Source organism: Suricata suricatta, chromosome 1 (genome assembly GCF_006229205.1).
Source record: "Suricata suricatta isolate VVHF042 chromosome 1, meerkat_22Aug2017_6uvM2_HiC, whole genome shotgun sequence".
In the NCBI taxonomy this organism is placed as follows: Eukaryota; Metazoa; Chordata; class Mammalia; order Carnivora; family Herpestidae; genus Suricata; species Suricata suricatta.
The window spans coordinates 165,952,245-165,975,970 of NC_043700.1; positions in this window are offsets into that span (position 1 = coordinate 165,952,245).

The following is a 23,726-nucleotide window of genomic DNA, read 5'->3' on the forward strand; positions in this document are numbered from 1 at the left end:
AGGTGTAAGACCAAAAAAAGTTATGGAAGCTTATGCAGCTGCCGGCTGCTTGCTGAGCTGATAACCTGCAGCTTTGGAAGACAGGCTTCTCCTTGCCAGTAATAGGTGAAAACCCAAAAGACAAACAATTTGTATGGAAAATAAAGACATGGCCTTTTGACATGTTTCTACTTGTAGAAGAAATGCTGCTAAAAGGTTAAGTACCTCCTAAGACTTTATATCTTCTTAAATACAAAGTCCATATATTTTTCTAACTACAACTGAGTTATAAAAATTATATTTGTCTTTTTGAGGTAATCATTCCTTCTTAGTCATCCTCATCATGAAACATTTTAACTAATAAAAATGATAATATTATTACTTTTATATAATATATAAGTGTATTATATATGATATATAATTAAATAATAATAAGAGAAAATAAAAAGGAACCACAACATATTCTACCACTCTGTGGAAAACACCAATTATATTTTAGAAATTCTCATTTCATGTAATTTTTTATGGATACATATATATATAGCCTTTCATATTATCATCTATTTTATGAAGACAACTGATTTTGCAGATTTATCCCCCAAACTCCTAAGTTCATAATTTCTCATGAACCTTCTCATAGCTTTTTCTAGGCTCTTATCATATGGAAGTATTAATACGTAGAAACTTATGGTCATTTTTTTATGGTGTGAGCTCACATTGCTTCATTGTTCTGTGCCTTCTTAGAAATCGTTTTGAATCAGCTGGTTTATAATGCTAACAATTCTCTTCAATGGTATCACTGAACCTCAATTTATCTAGCCATTCCGCTACTGATGATTAGTTTCTAATGTTCTGTAACTAGAAAAGATGTTGTAAGACATCTGTAATTAAAATCTTAAGGTACCTCTGCTTCTAATTGTGTGGGAGAGGTTGGCACCTTTAATTGTAATGCGTGTAGCCAGTTTGCTTTCCAAAAAGACAGGGCTTATTTCTAGAAATCATTCATGAGCTGGCTTCCATTTCACCTCAAACATCAGTAGTTATTATGACTTTTTGCCTTTTGTCGTTCTGGTAAAATGAGCACCAGACTCTTTTGTTTAATGACTATTTCCCTACTGACTCCTGAGTTTGAATCTATTTTCTTTATTTGCATTGCCTTTTTACCCAATCTCTCAGATGCATTTGATTTTCCTTATAAAATATTATAACATTTATATGATAATCAAATATGTTTCTTTATAATTTATTAACTTCCTTACTTAGAAATGATATCTTACCCTTAGCTTATTTTGTCCTAATTGGCTATAAATATTTTATATACTTGTTATATACATTTATTATTTGAATTTATAATTCATTTCATTTCTTTTTTTAATACAGTGTGAGGTAGTGACTTGTAACATGCTTTTATTCTAGATAGCCAGTTGTATTGACACTATTTATTAAATTAATATTTATTTTCCTCTCTCAATTGAAATGGAAACATTTTAATAAAATTAATTCACATATATATTTGTTTTTATGTCTCGATTCTGTACTCTGATCTACTGAGTTAGTAGGTTATTTCTGTAACAATCCTCCTGCTTTGATTGTGCTAACTTTATGCTATTTTTTAACAGTTGCTAAGGCAAAGTACTTGTGATTATTATTTTATTTATATAATGTTCTTATCTGTATTTAAGTACATGTTTTCCCTGCATTAACTATGTTGATTTCATCCAATTCCCTCATCATAAACATTGAGGATCAAATTATAATTATAGTAAAATTATATTAATTTTGAAAAAGTTATTATTTGTCTTTCTAGTCAAGAACACAAGAGGTCTTTCTATTTTTAATTTCTATTTTATATTTTTTAGTAATAAAGAATATCTGACAAAAATTCTTTGTTTTTAAAATTAATATAGACTTCTTTATCATTTGGTCATAGACTATTTGAAAAATCCATATCTGTTTTGGAAATCAATTAAAATGCTAAAATCCTTTTATTGTCACCTATAAAATGTTCCCATTTCAGCCAAGAGTGTTTCAATTTCAGCAACATTAATATTATCAAGTCGTGGATATATCATCAAACTATAAATGACTTTTTTTGTCTAGGAGTGGGTGGCTCCTAAGATTGGTAATGTCAACATAAAACTCATTTCTTTATTAAAAAATAAACACACACAGACACACATACACAAAGACAACACACATTTTCCTTTCTGGTAGATTTTAGATATTGTTCTTTCCTTTAATGCTTTCTTCCCCCCTCCCTTAATCTGCTTGAATCTCTGTGATCCCACTTAGTCTGTGATATAAAAATGTTAATCAGAGGCAAGATGATTTTTTTCTATAAATTTTCAGTTTAAGAGTACTGATCTGTTCAAATATAAGAATGCGAGCTTTCTGTATCTTGAGCTCAGATTTACTTCTGGGACTTTCACAGAAAACACAGCAGACTCAACTTTGCACATTTATCTTAATGCTATAACTTCCAAGGAAATAGCTTTTGAAGGTTGACTTGATGTTAACCATGTGCTCAGAATCATTCTCCTTTTTTTTACAACTCATCAAAAATGGCACTCTCTTTACATTTAAGGCAAATTCCACACTTCTCCCAAATCCTGGAACAGCCTTGCTTCTTTCTTTGTTTAGCAAGAAAACCACATCTGCTGGCAGTTCTTCCTTGCCCAAGTAGGCAGTAAATTTAACCTCTGTTTTCTAGATGTGGGTGAATTGTGACTACTTTGAGCAAAATGAATAACCTCAATAATAGCCCTCTACTCTAAATCCCTTTGGACATTTTTTGAATTCTTAAATTGTATCCAATTTTTGAAGAGTTTTCAGAACTGTATTGTCTCAATATATTCCTTTTTACTCATCCAGAGTAAGATTTTGAAATTGATAGAGTGGAATTTTAGTGAGGATATGTATTTCATGCCCTCTTTTCCTTTTCTCCTATTGACACATCTACTGCTCATCGGTCTCTATCAGCTCAGTCAGTATCCTCAAACACTACCTGTTTTCCTGAAATCAGTTTCTTTTCTTTCTCATAAGCTCAACTCCTCAATGCTCTCCAAAACAAATCTTTGTTCTGTGCATTGCTCTAGTAAACCTCATGAAGACAACACAAGATAATTGGACAAACATTCCAACCAAGTCAAATTAAACAAACATGGATTAACACCAGACATTTAAAATGACTACAAAGGGAATACCTTTTGGAAATTAAAGCCAAGTCACTGATGCTTAATATCAAATAAAAAATTCAGACATTCTCTCACCTTGGGAAAAATTTAATTTACTTGTGCAGAAATCATTCTTTATGATTATTTTGTTGATGTTGCATGTAGAAGCCTGTGTCAACTGGCTTGCAACATATTTTTTGTTTAGTACATTTAAATCTTTAAAAGAAAGGTGTCTACCCCTTTTAAAATTATTATACAATGGAAAGAGGAGAACTGAATCATTAATTAAGCTATGAGTCAGCTATGGATGCAGAAACTGCTTTGTAGCATTTTTTGAGGAAAAGCATTCATTCAACTCCTTGTGGGAACGAGATACAACAGCTGGCTAAGACTGGCCACAAAAGGGGGGAATATAAGCAGTAGATAGTACAGAGATGTACTCTCTTTCCTATGTATGGTTGGAATTAATTTCCTCCAGTCATTAAGTGGTAAAGAGATGCACTAGATTTTGGAGGCAGTAACTAGTTTTCTGTGATTGCATTTCCCAGTGAAGCAAAGTGGTAAATTGGAGCACTGGAATTATTATTAGGAAACCAGTGTTCAGATTCCAGCTCTGCTGTTTATAGATTGTGTGATATTGAGTGGAGATAACTGCTCTGGGTTTCTACTTCTTCAGGCATAAAATAGGTATACTGTTGCTGCGGCTGCTACTGCTACTGCTTACCTGACTGTGCTGTTCAATAGGTGAACTATGACAGTAGGGCTACCTGAATACTGCCTATCTTGTGACTGTTATAACTACTGATAATAACATATGTCATGAAGACTTTTAGCAGAAAATTTATGGCATATGAAAGATTCATCTAAAAGCAGGGAACTTAAAAAAATACTGTAGTGGACAGATTTGTAGTTTCCCCCATGGTCTTCATCAAAATATTCGTACATTTCTACAATTCTTTTCATGAAATATGGGAGGACCTAATCAGTGGAACACTTCTGGGATTATGTTACCTTTAAAAAAATGTGGTTAGCTTACAGACTCTAGAGACTCTGTCTCTAATACTGGTTTAAAGAATTATCATGAACTCTCCAGACTCAAGGATGTGAACTCTGACAATAACTTTGAGTGAGTATTGAGTTGAATCCATCCCCAGTTGAGCCTTCAGATAAGCATCAGTCCTGGCCATCAACTTGCTTGCAGTCTTGTAGGAAACCCAGTTAAGCTATGCTCAGTCTTTCTACCCATAGACACTGAGAGAGTCAATGTGTATCATTTTACGCCATTAAATTTGTTAGGCAGCATTGAAAACTCTTATAGGAGCACTTCTCTATGATGAACTAAAGAACATTTCTTAACAATTTTTTAAAAATGTTTGTTTATTTATTTATTCATTTAGCTTAAGTTTATTTATTTTGAGAGACAGAGAGACAAAGAGAAAGAGAGAAAGAGAGAGAGAGAAAATGTGTGCACAAGCAAGGGAGAGGCAGAGAGTGGGGAAAAAGAAAGAATCCCAAGTGGACTCTTCACTGACAGTGAAGAGCTGGATGCTGGGTTCAATCTCATGAACGTGAGATTATGACCTGAGCCGAAATCATGAGTCAGATCCTTAACTGACTGAGCAATCCAGGTGCCCCAGGCTCTTGACTAAAGGTAAATAGAACAAACTGAGTTTTGAAGGGTGTGCTTTGTAGAGTATAGACAATACCAATAAAAGAGAATTCTGCGAAGGAGCTGGAAATAAAAATGAGGGCCACTAGCTCTATTTCATAAGATGGACATCCAAAGATAGGTCAGGGTTGGCCTTCTTCTCCCTTTAATTACAGTTTTAATGACTAGTAAAAGTTATTTAAGTATTATAGAGATAACTTTTTCTCCTGACCTAGTTTAGTGACAGAAAGCTACAAGGAGCTATCAGGATTTTAAGTGATTGCATAAACATTCAATTAAATCTAACACACAATAATCAAGTAGCTACTAACATTATAAACCACTACAATGCATTAGGAGTTTAGAGGTACATATTAAAATATTAGCTTAAATGTCACTTCCTCAGTGAAGCCACATGTGGCTACCCAATGCAATCCAGTCTCTCTCAAGGACATTAGCCCCTGTTTTATTTTTTGGTATTATTGAAGCACATTTCGATAATTAACTGCAATATGACATATTGTTATCAAATTTTTATTTTTCTGCCCTTCATCCCCCACAATAAGAACAAAATCTCCATAAAATAAATAGTCTTGTCTGCCAGATTGAAGAAAATCAATGAAGAAATGAACAACAGAGATAAATGGGGTGTGGAATCTGCCCCAAAGTGAATTATAAATAAACAGGGATAATGGTTTAAAGGAAGGATTAAAAGAACGACTGATTACAACCAGTGGGGTTAGGAGGAAAAGCACGAGGATTTTCTGACTTTCTGGAAATTTGGTCTACATTTGTCAGATGTCCAAACCCTGCCTATTTACAAAGCTCCAGCACATAGATCACCTTTATACAAAAGTCATATTAAACTCTTTCCACTCCCCTTCTCACCTTTCCACTGAAACCAGTCTCTTACATTGTTTATTCTACAATCATTACGGAATGCCTTCTTTGTCCCAGGCATTGTTTTAGGTGCTGGAGACACACTGATGAGCATGGGACTGTAGGGTAGTGCATGGAGTCAGCTGATAATAGAACAACCACACCAACATGTCACGACAGACACTGATGAACATAAGGGAGGAAGATCCTCGGTGTTTACACCCTGGTGGGGAGACTTAAATTACTTTTAGGTTGGCGTATCATGAAGGGCTTTCTTGAAAAAATTGAACATTTAAACAAAGAGCTGAGAGATGAATTGTGGTTAATTAAGGTTAAGGATGGGAACAGGGTTTAGACAGACATTCTGGGCAATGAGATCAGCATGTCCAGAAGGCAGGATGTAGGTGTGAACTTGAAGAACTAAAAGGAAAACTCGGATTGGGAGGGGATGAATAGCAGAAATAACTGTATCTGTCCTCTGTCTTATTGTTTTGTGTTTGCTGTGTCTCAATTAGAATATTTTACCTTAGGTGATAGAAAGAGACACTTCAATGTTTTGTTCTGTATAGATTTTTTTTTTTTAACATTTGAGCCATTACTGCTGTGTAATGGATTTTAAATATGGTATGAGGAAAAATCTTTTTTTCTTTTGGATATAGGGCACAATTTGTTTTTAACACTTATTTATTTATTTTGAGAGAGAGAGACAGAGACAGAGAGAGAGAGAGAGAGAGAGAGAGAGAGAGAGAGAGCACAAGTTGGGGAGGGGCAGAGAGAGAGGGAGAGAGAGAATCCCAAGCAGGCTCTGCACTGTCAGCTCAGTGCCAAACACAGGGTTAGATCCCATGATAATGAGATCATGATCTGAGCTGAAATCAAGAGTTTTATGCTTAATCTACTGAACCACTCCGTGTCTTGGGGAATAAGTTTTCTGATTGCCATTTACTGATAATTCCATCTGTATCCTGTTTTGCAATACCTTCTTTGATAGATATAAAACACCTATGTTTATATATGTCTCTAGAATTTCTGTTTAATTTCATTAGCCGTTATATATATATAGCTGCTCTGAAACTATTTCCCATTTATTTAACTGTAGACTGAATCTTGATATTTTGTCAGGCAAATGTTCTCACTTACTCTTCTTCAAAGTTGTGTTGGCTCAGATGATCTCCACAAATAGCTTTAAAAGTAATTTATGTCTAGTAGTTTTGTTATGTAGCAACCACATTGAGCATCTTCCTCTGGGTCCAATGAATCTGGAAATGGACTCTATCCTTAGAGCTTTTTGTGACAAAGTAAGCTGTTGTTCTACTAAATGACAAATAAGCAATTTATGCTGCAGAGAGAAAATGTATTCTTTTAAAATACCTGGTGATTTTTAACAAAAAAATAGCTTATATGTGGATTTATAAAGAAACTTCAGTGATTATCAAAATATATACACTAGTATTTAGTATATATAATCTAATATATATAACTTAAGTGATTACCAAAAATAGATACATTAGTATTTAGTATATATAATCTAATATCTCTGATTAGAATTAAGAGAATACCTGAGCATTTTAGATCTTTATTTTGTGATATGGATAACAGTTTTTCATATTATAAAAAATCTTTTTGTAATTTTAGTGAGACAACCTTGAATATATAGAGAATTGACACCCTTATGATATTGAAACTTCCCATATATAAAAGTAATGTATCTCTACATTTCTGTTTACTCTTACAACTTTCAATTACATTTTGTACTATTCTCCATGAAAAGTCCATGTTTTGCTAGTTTTATTCCTTAGTACTTCATATTATTTCTTGACATTTTATACAAGAACATTTTACTGACTAATTATTTCTTGCTGATATGTAGGTATGCAGCTGATTTTTGTAGGTTGATCTTGTTCAAGTAAATTTTTGAACACATTTGTTATTCCAATTAAGGTATATTAATATATATATATATAAATCACTGAATTTTGTCTATTACATTAATTTTTTAGTTCTCCAGTCTATGTTTTATTGCTCTTATTATTTTATTTTCTCTTACATAATTTTCTTCTCTTTTTTTTTATCATTTCCATTCTCTTTTTTTGGAAATACACTGTGGATCATTTTTTAAATCCTCGACTTGGGTGCTATATCATTTTAGTAGTGAGAAGATCCAATTATCAGTGAGTTAAATCATACTAACATTGGGGCTCCTGGGTGGCTCAGTTGGTCAAGTGTCCAACTTTGGCTTAGGTTATGATCTTGCTCTCATGGGTTTTGGGCCCCGCCTCACACTCTGTGCTGACAGCTCGCTCTGAGCCTGGAGCCTGTCTTCAGATTCTGTGTCTCCATCTCTCTCTGACCTTCCCTTGCTATTGTGGTCTCTGTCTCTCAAAAATAAATAGAAAATATAAAACAAATTTTAAAGATCATACTAATATTGATTATCTCTATAAGGAAAGATTTTTGCAGTGGGAAGTTTCATAATTTTCCACCAGTTTAATAGTTCTATCAAGAACCTGAGTTTTTCCATGCCTATGTACTTTTATTTTTTATTTTATTTTATTTTCCATAATATTTTATTGTCAAATTGTTTTCCATATAACACCCAGTGCTCTTCCCCTTAAGTGCCCTCCACCATCACCACCACCTCTTTTCCCCCCTCCCCCTTCCCCTTCAACTCTCAGTTCATTTTCAGCATTCAATAGTCTGTCAAGTTCTGCATCCCTCTCTCTCCCCAACTCTCTCTCCCTCCTCCGCTCCCCCTGGTTCTCCATTAGGTCTCTCCTGTTTTCCTGCTAGACCTATGAGTGCAAACATATGGTTTCTGTCCTTCTCTGCCTGGCTTACTTCGCTCAGCACTTCGCTCAGCATGAGCTTCCATCCACTTTCCTACAAAAGGCCATATGTCATTCCCTCTCATTGCCATGTATGTACTTTTAATATATCAAGATGGTTATTTGTGTCTTTCTTATCTAAACATGTGTTCCCTTGTCTACTTTTCCTGTCTCTCCATTTCTCTCTCTTTTTCCTTAGTAAACCAATTATTGAGAAAAGCAAAATGAATTTGTCTTTTGTGATCATAGACTTGTTATTTTTTTAATAATCATTCCAGTTTGGCTTTATAAATTGTATACTTTGTTCTCAGGATTTCATATGAATTGAATTGCTCTATTTTCCCAGTAAAATCTTTCTGTTTATAAACTTTCTCATTCCATTCTTTACACACCTAATATATACAATATCTATTTATATCTCTCTATATGTATCATCTATATTTATAATGGCATATCTATATATAAACTAGGAGTTTATATGTATTTAGACGTATAAATATATATTTATATATACTTTTTTCTTTAATTCATTTTATTAAGAGGCCTATAACTCTGCCAGCTTTCTTATATTTAGTATTTTCTTGGAGCAACTTTTCCCTTTCTTTTGCTTCCAATTGCAATGCTTCCTTATACTGTTTTTATATCTTTTGTAAACAATATTTAAATGAATTTTGGTTTCTATTCAATTGATAATCTTGCAATTCTTTTTCACACATTTATGTTTTTTTATCAAATCTGATTGATTTAACCCTTTCAAATTTATCATTATTTTGATTACTGTTATTTTTACTAATGTATTTGGATTTATTACTCTATCTTAATTTCATTGAATTGTTGAAATATTTTTAATTCAATTTTTTTCACTTCCTGATTTGGAAGTGATGCATCCAACTTCTACTGCATTTGTGTACATTTGTTTTGTGTGTGTATAGTAGGCCTTCACATTTTTAAACATGTTTTTTTTTTAAATGTTTTATTTATTTTTGATACAGAGAGAGACAGAGCATGAGAGGGGGAGGGGCAGAGAGAGAAGGAGACACAGAACTGGAAGCAGGCTCCAGGCTCTGAGCCAGCTGTCAGCACAGAGCCTGATGCGGGGCTCGAACCCACGAACGTGAGATCTGACCTGAGCCGAAGCCAGACACTCAACCGACTGAGCCACCCAGGCGCCCCAACCTTCACATTTTAACTTTACATTTGACTCAATAAAATCTAAAGCTAATGAATGTTTTTATTCTCTTTCTAAACAATATAAAATGTAATACATTCTAACATTCTTATTTACTGATATAATCATGTGACTTACATATTATTTGAAATAATTCTAATCAATTGTATATAATCATATCCCAATATGTATTATGTTAGTTTAACCTTGTTTTTTATAACCCCGCTGCTACTAAATTTAATTAAATTAAAATTTTAATATTTATTTGCCTCTTGCATTCCATTTCATTTTGAAATTCACTCTTTATTAGTTTTTAAAGTAGTCTTTGTCTAATGCTGTCTTAGTTTGTCTAAGGATATATTTATGATCAATCTTTAGCAAGGTATAGATTTCTAGTTTGCTTATTATTTATTATCTTAGCTGGTAATTTTTCTTATCTCTCTGGTTACTTTAAATTCACTTTTTGTTTTTAGGAATAATTTTTTTAGAGTTTATTTATTCATTTTGAGAAAGGGAGAGAGGAGGGGAGGGACAGAGAGAGAGGGAGAGAGAACCCTGAGCAGGCTCCATGCCCTGTGCCGAGTTTGATATAGGCCTCCATTTCACCACCATAAGATCATAACCTGAGTCAAAATCAAGAGTCAGACTTAACCACTGAGCTACCCAGACTCCCCTTTAAGTTCATTTTTAATGGTCTTTGGAGTTCTACAGTTAATAATAATGTGACTTTTTATTTAATTTTTGTTCCTGGGGATCAAACATGTTTGGTCCTAGGGAAAATTTTTGAGAATTCAAGTCTTCTATCAACTTTTTAAAAAAACACTCTTGTATTCTCCCTTTTTGAACTTCTCTGATTTGTTAGAACTTCTCATTTTACCCTTCATACAGCAAATATTTTCCTAGTAGTGTTTCTGCATGGCTGTGCTCCCTTTTGGGTGATTCTTCATACATATATATATTATACATATATATTATATATTTATATTATAATTCACTAATTATTTATTTATCATGTCCAATGTGCTCTTGAATCTGTAGAGTTAGTATTTCATACGATTAACTATGTTTTCCTTTATGAAATTTTCTTTTTGTTTTCTCTCCAAATATGCATGCTGTGTTTTTACAAAATTTTGTCTTTCTTTTCTGGCTTCACTTCTTCCTTTTATTTCTTTAATTAATTTAAACATACTTATCTGACTTTAATTCTTCATACTTTATATCATTTAGATCATTTATTGAGCAGCTAGCAATTCAACATGAATAGATATGTTCAATTCATTTATTTATTTTAAACATTTTTGCTAATCATATTCAATTCAGGTTTCTGAAAAAGTTGTCCTAATCTGGCAACATTAGCTACCATACTCTGCATTCCCTTTTGCCATTTAGAGTTGGATAGATAACTGTCATGAAGCAAATTGGTCTTAGATTGGACAAGTTCATTCTGGTGAATAATAGTAGTTTGTTGGTTGAAGTTGGTTAAAAGGCTTCAAAACTTCATCTGCAACCCCTCTATCAAGTTTAGTATTAGGTACCAAGTTGAAATGAAACAAAGCCTCAGTCAGATTTAAGTCCACAAATTGAAAACATATTTATAAATTCAGGCAGACAGTCTTGAAACCTATCCATATCTAAGAGTAGATCTGTCTCTGGGTGAAATAACACTGATCAGCAGTTTAAAAAAAAATTATTTCTTTATTTTGAGGGGGGGGGGTGTATAGAAAAAGAAGAAGAGAGAGAGAATCCCGAGCAGGCTCTGCACTTTCAGCACTGTGTCTGACATGGTGCTCAAGTTTACGAACTGTGAGATCATGACCTGAACTGAAATCCAGAGTCAGACGCTTAATGAACTGAGCAACCCAGGCTCAGCGTTTTGAATAAGAGAGTTACTTGGAAGGGGTCTTGGAATTCTTATAGAAGGATATGCAAGCCCTATAATCAGATTAGGAGGAGAGTGCACAGATGCAGCTACGGCCAGGCCATTCCAGGCCTTGAATGGCCAGCATAGAACAGTGGGTTTGCTGGCGTACATGCAAGGGAGGGAAGATCTCCTACATGTCCCCTAACCAGACCATTGTGTTTTAGGTGGTGCAAAATTCTAATCAAAGAATGTCTAAACAAGTAGGTTAAGGCATTATATATGCTAAGTGTAGAACCCTAATGTGTTGATCAGAACTACCTTTAACACACACACAAATCATACTATGAATTATTTCAAAATAAATGATTTCAAACTAAATATTGTACACACTTGATAATTATCTGTATAATCCCAAAAGAGATATTGTTGAAAGTCCATTGAAAATTTATATCACCACTTACATATATTATAACGTATAAAACAATGATATACTAAATATAATTTCTTATGTTTGATAATATTATAATGGGATATAATAAGGCACTTAAGTGGGATTGTAAAAGCCAAAATTTGAAACCATTTTTTGCATATGTGTAAGAAAGTTAATACTGTTATAGGAGTCCTGAAAACTTCTGGGACAAGAATGGGCAGATTTGTTTCTGGAGCATTGAGACTTTCCACTAGAGAAAGAAACACAGGACTTTAATTCCTCCTTTCAAAAGCTAAATAGCCCTGTCAACTTGAACTTTGTTAGTGCTGACAAAGGCTTAGTAGGAGGGAAGGTCAAAGAAGCTGCTAAAGTTTTCCAAAGGCCAACATAGATGACGGCTACCACTTGTGCCTGGTCCTGCACAGAGCTGCAGTGTTACAGGATAATGGTGACTCTGAATCCTTAAAGCTGCAGCATCCCTTAACTTGACCTGAGTAATGGCAATGAGGGCTGGACCATCCTTCCTCACTCCCTGAGTGACCTAAACAGGATGTATTGCACTAGGTCTAATTCATGCCAGAAGTACAGCAGTGGCCAGAGGTCCTCACTTCAGGGCTCTATTTTAGCACCAGAGCAAGGACAGATGGAGGTTGTTTCTCAGACTGGAATTTGTAAGAGAGTTGGCCAACACTAGCTCTTGGTGTCCAGACATGAAGTAAGTGAGAGCTGCCTCTCTCACTATCAGGGACAACAACCATCCACATAAACTCACCGCCTGGGATGAACAGAAAAGGGGTGACCTAGGGATGGTAGAACGGAAAACAACCACCTTGATTAGAAGATTCCAAGAAGGTTGTTTTATGATGTGATGAAGTGAGACAAATTGTGGCAAGTATCTTTGTTTCCTAGAGGAATCCTCAAATACAGCACTGTCCTTATCAAAACTGGGTGACTAATGATCCACTGGGAGTTAGCCTCCATTTGGCCTGCACTCTTTTTTTCATTTTTTTAATGTTTATTCATTTTTTGGGAGACAGAGAAAAAGCACGAACAGAGGAGGGATAGAGAGAGAGGGAGACACAAAATCCCAAATAGGCTCCAGGCTCTGACCTGTCAGCACAGACCTCGAAGTGGGGCTTGAACTCACAGATGCGAGATCATGACCTGAGCTGAAGTCAGACACTCAGCTGACTGAGTCACCCAGGTGTCCTGGCCTCCATTTTCAAATAGCTTAAATGTCTCTCCTCCTGAATCCCATGACTCTAATTACTATTATTTGCACTAAAGTTTTATACCAGACTGTATTCTTACAGTACTGGCTGGAACAATTTTTGATCCTCTTTTTCTGTGCTATGGCATAGTGTAGCTTCTCTTCCTTAAATCTCCTTTTACTGTCCTTTGATGCTCCTTATGAAAATATTTTTGTTCTTTGGCCATGCCATAAGTCTAAATTTATTACTCCCTCTGCTATTGTTTAATGTTTAACACTAATAAAAATGCTACTTAGCATTTACACAAAGGTTCATATTTTTAAAGTGCTTTACAAGGACTATTACTCAGGTCCTTTTTAATGAGAGTATTTTCAGAGGCAATTTGTATGAATATTCAGGAGATGTTATGAATGTGGAGCTAAATTCTGCTCCTGTGAAGATTTGGAATTTAGATATGTAATACACAGAAATAGGATAATGCTGATCTGGCAATCACAAACAAAAAAGAAGCATTTACACTGTATTGAGGTCAGTAAAAATGCCCATATCTATAACTTTCCCTATCTATTTATCTGGGTAGATAGCTAAGTAGATTATTTTCATAGAGGAAAATGCATATAACAAAAAGGGCTTGAAACCACTTGAGCCTCTTCTTATTAACATAATATTTATTAAATTGAGACTTTTTTTAATTGAAAGAAAGCTTCTGTTTGAGTTAATGCCAGAATTGGCTGCATAAGGTTTCAAGTTGTATTTGTGTTTCAGCTTAGTTTGTAGGGCGATTTAATTGAAGTTATGCTGGCAGAAAAAATGTTCTACTGTTCTATTCAGATATTCCTAGGTAGTCCAAAAGTAAAATTCATTGCCTTTCCCAATGCACTCAGATTCTTGACAACAAATGCTAAAAAACAATGTTTAAGCTGTTAATAATTCAATCTTTTGGTTTTTTTCTGCATATGTAAATTTACTGACAGTTTTCCAGGATTAGTCACCTTATGCATCGCCTAGCAGCTCTTGTATCACAAGAGAATTTCTGCATAGGGAATAAACATAAGGTAAAATTATGTTTTTGCATTATTCTCTATGCCTGAAATGTACTGAAAGTAGGGATGATGCCTCATTATTCTCTTATTCCCCAGTGATTAGATAGTCATTGGTATACATATTAAGTTCTCAGTAAATGCTTGTGGGCTGCTAGTTACTGATCATATGCAGAAGAATATTACTTCAAACACTACAAATGCCTTATGAAGGAGGATTCCACTGGGGTCAGTGCAGATTTCATGGATTTATTGGCCGCCCACCTCTCAGAACCGGGCAGAGGCTCTCCATCCTGCTCCACATTAAACCTGAACTGCAGACCATAGCGGCATGCCCTTTCTCTAGTCCTATCTGTTACGTTCCTTGTCCTCACTCTCCTCAGCGCTCCAGTCACAAAGGCTTTTGTTGTGCTCCTTGCCTCCACTCACCATTACTTCCCTTCTCAGAGCTGTTGTCCTTCCCACAGACTGTTCCATGCATGTTCACTTCACGGCTTGTCATCCACATCTTCTCTTCAATACTATCTCCTAAGAGAGGACTTCCTGACCACTCAAAGCCCACAGCTCTCAAGGATGTTACTTCACCATGTAATGGTTGCTCAAACATTATTCTGATTATTTTTGTGAGGGTGTTTTTGAACGAGATTAACATTTAAATCAGTAGACTTTGAGGAAAGTAGATTGCTTTTCATCAAGTGGGTGTGCCTTGTCAGATCAGTTGAAGGTCTAAATAAAACAAAACGTTGATCTTTCCCTGTTGCAGCAAGAAAAATTCTCCAGTGGATGGCTTTCAGACTTAAACTGAAGGCTTGATGGCCTTCTACTGGGAACTGTAGCATTGGCTACGCTTGGATCTCTGGGCTGCCAGCCTACTTTGCATATTTTGGACTTGCCAGCCTCCGTAATTGCATAACCCAGTTCCCTACAGTAATTCTATCATCTATCTATCTATCTATCTATCTATCTATCTATCTATCTGTCTATCTGTCTATCATCTATCATCATCTATCTACCTGGCATTGTCTATCATCTATCTGTACAACTTATCATCTATCTACTCTATTAGTTTCGTTTCTGTGGAGAACTCTCATTAATACAGTTTCTTTATTATCTTTTCTTTCCCCATTAGAGATATGTTCCATGAGAATAGTGGTCTTAATTGTCTCGGTCTTGGCTATATCACCAGGGCCTAGAATGGTTCTTACCCCAAATATGGGTAGTAATAAATTATTTGTTGAACTTTATAATTAATGGTTTGGTCTATAGATGCACGTTATAAGGATACTTAAAGAATAATTAATAGGGGGCCTGTGTGGCTCAGTCGGTTAAGCATCTGACCTCAGCTTAGGTCATGATCTCACAGTTCATGAGTTTGAGCCCCACATCGGGTTCTGTGCTGACAGCTCAGAACCTGGAGCCTGCTTCAGATTCTATGTCTCCCTACCTCTCTGCCCTTTCCCCCCCTCAAAATAAATAGACATTAAAAAAAAGAGTAAATAATAATGAAGTTCTTAAAATTATCATGTATTCTTGTTTGAGTTATAAATCTAATTATGTATGAACATACAAACATGCTCTAATTATAAACAAATCTATTGAATAAAAATATTTATTTCAAATAATTATTCATCTTAATTACCTTGTTACATTTTTAATACTAGCCAAACAGCTATCACTTATTGCATAACTGAAAGTGTATACTTAATGTGAATTATTAGATTATTAATGCTACATTATTTTTATATAATAATATATTGAATAATATAAAAATACAAATTATTAGGCATTATCATTTTTCTTACCTTTCTTTCCCATATATGAGTTTTCTCACATATAAACTGGGAACAATAATAGTTACAATTACTCACTATTACTCACAGACTAATTGTACTGATGAAATGAGTTAGAACTGTGATTGCCAGATTATACTATTGTTATTGCTATTACTAAAATTGGCATTAGTCTTTGAATCTTTTGCAAAGCATATGGTCTTACAGCAGTGTGATATTGTGTTAATTATATTAATAGAAAATTAATTGGATGCTAAGGTGGAAATTATTTTTTATTTGCTCTCTTTGGAAACAAAGTTATGATGTTTTCAAGGTAACAAAGAAATTTTTGCTTGTTGATGTTACTTTGTTTTATTATATCATATTCCTGTGTGCTATGCCAAATAATTGCTTTTACTTCTTCCTCTTCACACTCTTCAAATATTTGTAAATGTTTTTCTTCTGATAAGTTATACAAATTTAGCTCTTCTAGTTTTTTCACTTAAAACATTGTGTTGACTTCTTTAATCATTTAAATTTCTCTGCTCTGGATGCATTCCAAATCTCTTAAATTATTTGGAAAAACATGTGCAAACTAGACATTATAAAAATTTTAAATATATAATCTCAACCAAAGTGACTTAAAATTAATATTTTTTGACATCCAGTGAAAATATGTTTACTACATCTTTTCCTAAGGAGAATGTGTTTTGGTCACATTGGATTTAGTTTATTTCTCTAAATATATCTCTAGTTTATATAGGCTAGACTGTCTTTGGATTCTGTGCTATTTCTCTGACTCTGCTCATGCTGTCTCTCTCTCTCAAAAATAAATAAAACATTAAAAAAAAGTCTTATTTACAACTTTCTTTTGCTTTAATCCAAAGAATGTATTTCTACATAGTCTTCAGAGAAAACAAAAGACCTTGTGTTTGCATCAGGTTTAGGCTCTGTTATCTATATTTGCATGCTCCCTGCCTTAGAACATAGATCTCTCAAAGACATCTCCATGGGGACTTTAAAAATGCAATAAAGATGCTTCAGTAATAATGAATTCAGTAAAAAACTACCATAAGTTCCTTTCTCCTACATAAATAAACTCTATCAAGGGACACTTTATAACTGGGCCTCCATTGTTGAAGCAAATCTGTCTGTGGTTTCCTCATGGGTCGCATGAGGTTGAAAGAATGACCACTGTCTAGGCATAACGAATATCTGATATGACAGAGTTAACCAGGGAATTATCACACTCTCAGTTTTCTCCAAGAACTTCTCTTTCATCTCTAAAGAGGGTCTTCTTAGAGTTTTTCCCATTTGAAGCAAAGCTATTTGGTGTGTTCATTAGTCAGTGTTGCCTATCTGCATCATAGGTTTCCTGTTGAAAATATAGAAGTTATAATTGTGCATCCAAAGGCAGGGTATTAACAAATACTCCTAAGAAATAATCAATTAGAATTTAAAAGACATTAAGCAAAGTACAGGTTCTATGGCATTGAATATGCCATATATGGTGTCTGGGTGTTTCAGAAATTTTTTTTTTTAGTAAAATGAACATAGGAATGAGTAGTTTCATGTGTAGATGTGAGAATTAAATGAGATAATTGAGATATGTTCAAGTATAAAACTGGTAATATATTCATTGTTAGAAACAATGTTTCTGTTTTTCATACATTTTTGTTCATGATGAATGCATTCATATTACCATAGGAATGTGTTTTTTAAGCACCATTTTTACCTTTTAAGTGACCTGACATTTCTTCATTTTCTCACTTATATGCATATCATTTCTATTTTTGTTTTATTAATTTTAATTAATCAATCATGTCTATTTATGAAGATTTCTCCACTTCCCCCAGTCTTTGAATATCAATCTAACACTCCCAGAATCTGTCAAAATAATTAGAAATATTTAAAGAGTCTACAAGACAATTAACTTAATTCTATTTGATAATTGCCATGGAGTTTGGTTGACATGCCTGTGTTTAATTCTTCTGAGTAATCTTTTATTTTTATCAAAGCTTTAGAGCTTTGGAGAATTCTTTCACTAACTGGTGGCATTAAATCTCGAAGATTCAACTTAAAAATTAAAAATCTGTGCTTAGCCATTATAGTTTTTATTTCTAGCATATTATTATTATATAGTGTTATATTGGTTTCAGCTGTACACAGTTCTATACATCACTTAGTGCTCATCAAGATAAATGTACCCCTAATCTCCTTTATTTTACTACACTGATCTGGCAACCAGATCCCTTTTAGAACCACCAGTTCATTCTCTATATGTGAGAATTTGGTTTTTTTTTTTTTGTTTCTTTTTTTCTTTGTTCATTTGTCTCCTTTTTAAAATTACAGATATGAGTGACATCATATGGCATTTGTCTTTCTGTATTTTCTGGTATCTTAAAATAATACCTTTTCACTTTATTTCTTTTTTTTTTGTGGCGGTTACTGTTGTCATAGGGGGAAAAGATAAAATTATCATTTTAAATATTTTCTTCTTCATTTGTTTTCTACAAATCAACATTGTCTTATTTCATTTATACACACATCATTGATTTTTTTTCCATATTGTATAGTATGCATTTGGTGCCTTTGGCAGATCATTTCTCACTCACCAACACTGGATTTTAAGTGATGCCTTTACTGTGTTATCTTAAATGGACTATCTAATTATTATTCTTATTTAAAAATATGTTATTCTTCATCTTCAATATTCAAGTGCTCCTTTTGAAGAGGCAGAGTTGCCAAAAGAAGCAAGTTCACGAGAAAAGAAGTGTTTGCATCTCAGCCCAGGAAATTTCCTATCTTGAACAACCTTCCCTCCTACCCACTCTGCTTGAATAAGTGAAGTTGACACACAAATCTAGTTATTCCTTGAAAACTGAGAAATACAGACCATAAAGCCTTACTAACCCAGAGTTTAGAATAACTATAGTTTTCTCCCATCCTCTGAAATAAATTAACAGATTTATTGACAATCTGTTGATAATTATAATAGTTGGTCTCTTCTGTTTCTTATCATGCCATGTAAAGATTAAGGAAAAAAGAAATGATTTATATAAATTCCTTTTTTTTTCTTTTTTGGCAAAATGAAACCCTGGTGGATAATGCTCAGAGTTTATAATAGAATGAATGAATCAAAAATTAATTGCCATTAAATAATACTATCATGTGTCCATTTGCCTCTATGCTTTGAGTTAAATAATAATTAATGGAGAATTTGTAAAATTGCAGTGCTAAGCATTCACTGTATTTTAGATAATGACTAAATGGCCATTTGCTTCTGTGATATCATCATGTCCTTAATGTTGAAAAACTTAGAGCAGGCTTGACTCAGCACTATGTGTCTACATTGCTTATTGTTGGGAGTTAGTTGAAACCCATTAGTTAAAGCACAACTACTAAATTTCACTTTTTGTTTGTTTGGTAGAGATTCAGTTAATTAGTAGTATATTGTGACCCACAAAATAGTGCCCCAGTGGTCAAGCTCATATCACAAATCTAAATGTAAGTCAGTCTACACTTACAGGAAATACCTATCAAGGATATTTAATCCGACACCAGCCACAGTCCTCCAAACCCACTTTAAATAGCTTACCTTACCTAGAGAGTAGGACTTGCAAGCCATGTAAAGAAATCCCATACCTGCTGGCCAATCATGTCCCGTTTCCATATGGTTTTCTCTAAGGCTCTATAAAACTCGCTTTTGCCAAATGCCCCTAGAAGAGCGCTTCACCACTTGTGAGGCACTGTACTCCTCCAATCAATGGACTGTTTTCCCTTGAATAAAGGACATCAAACTATTTACTAAGTTGTTTTAGTTTTGTTGTGTGACGGTTTGCAACATTGGCATTCTATAATGAATGATAGGTGAGGGGTGGCTACTCTTCCACAAGCTCACCACGGGGTTATAATGAAAGTCTGAAACAAATGTGTCCACATAGACAGACGCTAAACAAGCAGGCCTTAAACCACACCACTGCTTATTCTGTGAGTTCAAAGAATTTTCATCTTTTAGTCTTCTTAGGGGCTAGAAATTCACCTTACGTGAAAGGTTCCTCTAAAGTAAGTACAGTAACATTCTAACACAGCATTTTATCTAATCCCTTAAAAAACTAGATTGATTTTAAATCAATCAAGAGTCCCCAGAGCCATTGATAGAACAAAGCATGTGCTGTAATAGGTATATAGGTATATAAGTCTGCTCTTATAGATAAAGGATGAAGAATCTGATATGTTTTACATTTGGTTAGTGGAAATATCTAACATATTTAAGCCATTAAGTAAAAAAGATAAAATAAAAGACAGAAAGCACGGTGTGTGTGTGTGTGTGTGTGTGTGTGTGTGTGTGTGTGTGTGTGTGTATTTCACCAAGGAACATCTTTTTAAATATCCATCCTGCTCACAAGCCACTAATTTCACCCATCAAAATCCGTTTTACATGTTTATTTCGCTGATTGAAATTGTAGAAGCTGACTCTGAAGTGGCCTTTCTGACAGAATGATAGTGGACCACCCTCAGAGTGTGATTTACTGATGAGAAACTGAACGTCCCTAAAACACAGCTTAAACCACTCAATGCCTACATAATATCACACCTTCTATATAGAGGTCATTAAAAAACAATTCACAGACATGGTAACCTCTGTCTTCTCTGAGCAGGACTAGAATGCATCATTCTTGCTTTAACCCAACCAACCACAGTGCTCAGTCTAGAGCAGATCTTGAGGAAAAGTGATTAAATAGAATTTTGTGGGAGCAAGAGTAAAAGATAACATGACAAATTACTATGTATGACTCATCCTATCAGTTTCGCCACTGGTTTAAATGAGATTTACTCAGTCTCCTTGAAAATGCCCTGCCTTAGGTCTGTCATCATCAATTTAGTGTTTTTTTTTAATGTCAAAGGGCACTTAGATTATTTAATAAACTAAACATTTTCAACTTTGTTTTGAATATTCAAAAACATTATGAGCACTTTTAACTGCATTACATTAGATGTACTAAGACCAAAACACTAATTGTTATTTAATATAGTTCATTATAAAAAATTATTATAGCTTTTAAAATTCTACTGGATTTTTGTATCTTCTCATGTAATCTGTATCTTATCTATCATTTTCATTCCTTTTGCTTTTTATTTGATTACATTTCAAAATTTTAATTTTTCTATTATATTTTCTGCAGTTTAAGAACAACACTGACTTAAAAAAAAAAAGAACAACATTGCCTTTTCCAAAAATATTTTCTTTTGCAAGTTGTTTTTTTAATTCCATACAATTAGAGACTTATGGATAATTTATGTAAGTATTTTTGTCTTAGTTTTTTATATACTATTTAAATTTGAAAACAGTGAATATGTCTTACATTGTAAAATTTTTATGAGAGTAAATAAATTATTTTTTTCAAGAGTTATATAAAGTGATTTGAGCATCCAAAGAATGTTCTGGAAGGAGTCTTATTTTCGGTTTGAGAGTACTATGATAGCACCTTTATTTTATAGAAAAAATTGGATGTATGTGTTTCAGATTTCTAGAAAGAGGAAGCAGTGAGTATATGTGTAATTGTGTGTGTGTGTTTATATATGTAAATAAACATTAAAAGAAAGAATTCTATAAACAGCAGACCATGAAGTAAATTGTACAGAACTGCCCAGCAATAAAGTGAAGATCAATTTATATCTATCTATCTATCTATCTATCTATCTATCTATCTATCTATTTACTTATTTTGAGAGAGATAGAGAGATAGAGACAGCTTGAGTGGGGAAGGGACAGAGAGTAGGGAGAGAGAGGAAATCCCAAGCCGGCTCCATACTGTCAGCACAAAACCATGAGATCATGACCTGAGTTGAAATCAAGAGATGGACGCTTAACCAACTGAGCCACCCAGGCAGCCCTAGAGTGAAGTTCAATTTCAAATAAATGTTTTATATTTTAATCTTAATTTTAAACATGTTAACTACTAGTGAACAAATCTCTAACAGTGTCTCTAAAAAGTATCTTTCTATTTGGAAAGATACATTAGTTGATTTATCCATTCACTCACTCATTAATTTTTCTTTACTTTGACATTTATTTACTATGTTTTAGATAAATGTTGGAGGCAACTAGGGGCAGAGCACTTTCTTTCCAAAATGTTTCTGAGAATTCAGACATAAATTATGAAAAACTGGAAGTGCTTATATGTTGTATGATTCAATTAAACTGTATTCTCTTCTATTTGGTTTTCAGTGAATGGTCATTTCAATTAATTGCTGCTGTTTGAAAATCCAACATGATACTTTTAGAAATATATTCACTGATCTCTACAACATCTGGTTTGTTACTAAAGGAAAACTGTTTTGATTTTTTTTGCTCTTTAGAATTTTAACTCAGCAAAGCATTCTCAAATTTCCACTATTTAACTAGATTCACTGTAGCAACATGTAATATAGTGAACACTTTAGAAAACAACAACAACAACAACAATAGCAGCACAAATGTCCATGGAAAGGAGAGGAGATAAAACATGATATGATCACATAATAAATATAACTGTTAAAATGAATGTACCAAAATAACATACAATAATATGGATGAATCTTAGTAATAAAATATTAAGTGAAAAAGTAAATTCAAATGATCATGTAGAACAAAAGTATATTTTTATAACATTAAAAACATTTAAAATATGTATGTGTATATGCATATAATTAGTTACACACATATAGTCTCAATATATGTATTGTATGCTCACATACTTTTAGTAATGCATATAAATGCAATATGAAATTAGTGATGTATGTGGAATTCAGGAGAATTTTTTATTGATTTAGGGAGGAGGTTGGTTTGTCTAGCTCTTAGTTTTGCTTCTAGGTGAAGGGTCAACGTTGTATATGGCATTATTAAAAACAACTAATTAAGGGGTGCCTGAGTGGCTCTGTTGGTTAAGGGTCCAAATCTTGGTTTGGCTCAGGTCATGATCTCATGTGGTTGGTGGGTTCAAGCCCCGCATCCAGCTCAGTGCTCCTCCCAGTGGAGTGCTTGCTTGGGATTCTCTCTGTCTCTCTCTTCATACCCCTCCCTCATTCTCTCTCTCTCTCCCTCTCTCCCTTCTCTCACAATACATAAATAAACTTCAAAAAATTTAAAAAAACCCTAATTGATGATAAACTAACTAAATAAAACTGAGCCATGCATGGGCTAATCATCAAAGAGAATGTATAAGAATCAAATCCTCTAGTTTTCTTAGATTCTAGCTTTATTATTAGCTCTGCCCCATTATTTTGTCATTCTTTTTCAGTTATAAGTTTAGTGGCTCATTATTTTTGATCTATCTTCTATATATCCTTTTCTATCTTTAAAAATTCTTTCTAATGTTTATTTATTTTTGAGGGAGAGACACACACACAGAGCACAAGCAGGGGAGAAGCAGAGAGAGCTGGAGACACAGAATCTGAAATAGGCTCCAGGCTCTGAGCTGTCAACAAAGAGCCAGCACTGGGCTCGAACTCACGCACTAAGCCTAAGATCTAATCTAGATTCACCTGATATTTCAACATCACTATTTTGTCTATTTCTTTCCCGAGTTGCTGAATTATTCTTTCATTTTGGCAAGTGCTTGCTTAAGAATTGTTTTCAAATATAAGTACTGTACTAAAATTTTTCTCTGCTTTTTGTTTTGTTCCAGTGTTTTTATATTTTTAAATGTTCTGTTTCAAATTTTCTATTTTCTCTTTGTAACAGCTTTGTGTGAATTTTAT